Source organism: Microtus ochrogaster, chromosome 6, assembly GCF_000317375.1.
Source record: "Microtus ochrogaster isolate Prairie Vole_2 chromosome 6, MicOch1.0, whole genome shotgun sequence".
NCBI lineage: Eukaryota > Metazoa > Chordata > Mammalia > Rodentia > Cricetidae > Microtus > Microtus ochrogaster.
This window is the reverse complement of record NC_022013.1, coordinates 20,002,274-20,004,341: the sequence shown is the minus strand read 5'-3', so window position 1 is coordinate 20,004,341 and position 2,068 is coordinate 20,002,274.

Genomic DNA, 2,068 nt, shown 5'->3' with positions numbered 1-2,068 from the left:
CCCTGGGTTCCATCAGCAGCACTGGCGAAGAAGGGGAGAGTGCAGGCATGCTGGTGTTTACACATCTGAGGCCTGAAACCTTGTCTAGTAAAACAAAAGGCCCAGGAAGAGCAGACTGCACCAGATGGCCACACTCAAGTTCGCCTGCCTAAAACATCCTGTTGGCCTGATCCCAGAGCTGGCCTGTCTGTCCTCTAACTTCTAACATGTGCACAGACGAGTGGGATGGCACCCACACACCTCGCTGCCTGGGCTCCATCCCAGTCCTGCCCGGAAGTGTGGCCGAGACTGCCAGCCCGACCTAAACTGAGCATCCGCATACTGAGGACAAGCTGTGGCAGAAACTGAGTGCTTAGGTGAGTGCCGCCATTCCCATTTGCCCCTCTGTTACTCAGCCTGGAAACGTGGCATGCGTGGGCACTCGGAACAAAGTGCTGAGTAGGAACGCCTCTGACACAAGCTGACTTCGTGTCTGTATTCGGGGCACAGTTAAGTTCCATCTAGAAGGCCTTTGGGGGTGGGGTGGAGTGATTGTCATCCCCGTATCTTGGGCTCGAATGTTCGGGGGACCCTCTATAGTTATCTGGAACGGAACAGCCACTTGTTCTTCCTGCCTGTAGCCCACTTCACTGTTAAATAGTTTGCTTCTTTGGAACAGTCTTGCTCTGTAGCCCTGGCTGGCCTGGGACCACTATGTAGACCAGTTCTTGAACCTGCTCCTGCCGCCCTGCCTGAGTGCTGGCATTGCAGGAGGTTACATCTGACCTCAATGTTAAGACAAAACCTTAAGTCTTAACGGAATATTCGCTTAATGCTTAAGATGCACAGGTGTTGCAGTAGCTGAGTGGCTCTACCTGAGCCTACCTGTATTTTAGCCGCCATCTGCAGCCCAGCTGTCCCGCAGCCAGTGCTTTGCCTTTAAGGCCACCTCCATCCTAGTGGGATTTCCTGTCCTGGTGCCAACTGCCAGTGAATGTAGCATTAACTAAGTCTCTATCTACCAATAGACTCGGGAGTCAGAAATTGGAATAAACCTGCTAGAACAGAGAAGCCAAGAACAACCAGGTGACCTTCCTTTCCAGCCTGAGACGCAGCAAGAGCATTTCTCTGTCCTCCCAAACCAAACCGACCACTCTCTAAGTCCCTCCCTACTCCTTCCTGTGCATCTCTTTCATCTTTCCGTATTCTCTATGGCTAATTCTTGTCAACCTGTCTCTGGCTCTGCCCCCCTCATGCAAGGTTAATTTTATTAACACAGACTCGGGAGTTTCTCAAATATCCTACAACACACAGGACAACCAAACCCTTTGTAGAGTTAGGCAGTCCTCTGGTAGTAGAGGCCTGCACACATTTACAACTTTCAGTTGGGGGAACCTTGACATTGTGGCAATTTAACGCAAATGTGTAAAGCTTGGTTGTCGTGGACGTTTCTCTAGCTCATGTCCTCCAATCCTTCAGCACAGGAGCAGACATTTGGCTGGACTAGGACATGACCCGTGTGGCAGGTCTGCTCATCACCCGGCCCAGCCTCTTACAGGAAGTCCTGCAGGATTTATACCATCTTGTTTCAGTTTCAGTGTCACCGTGGGGGTGGGCAACGGTGCAGGGAGGTGGGCAGTGGCCTGACGTCGAGGCCTGGCCTTCACTTTGTGGTACTTCATGTCATCCCTGAACCTCAAGTTCCACCCCTTAATAGGAGGATGGCGCTCCTTTCATACTAGCGTGGAGTCTGTACTGGAGAGGGGACAGCACTGCCAGCAGGGCTGCCACACGCGGCCAACAGAGGTGCCACTCCACTGTCAGATGCTCTATTCCCAGTTTCTCAAAACAGCTCAACAGGAAGCGGCGTCTGCTTGCACTGTTTTGGCCGCCCACCAGGTGGCGCGACTTTCCAACATGCAATATTTTTCTGTGCTTGGTGCCCAGGACCCCTCTCACAGTGGCTCAAAATTAGAGCTCACAGAGGAAAAGAGAAGAGCAACGAAAAAGTACCTCACCTGAGTCCACCGCACCCCACCTCACCTCCCAACCCCTACACCCCTGCCCCACCTCACCTCCCAACCCCTAC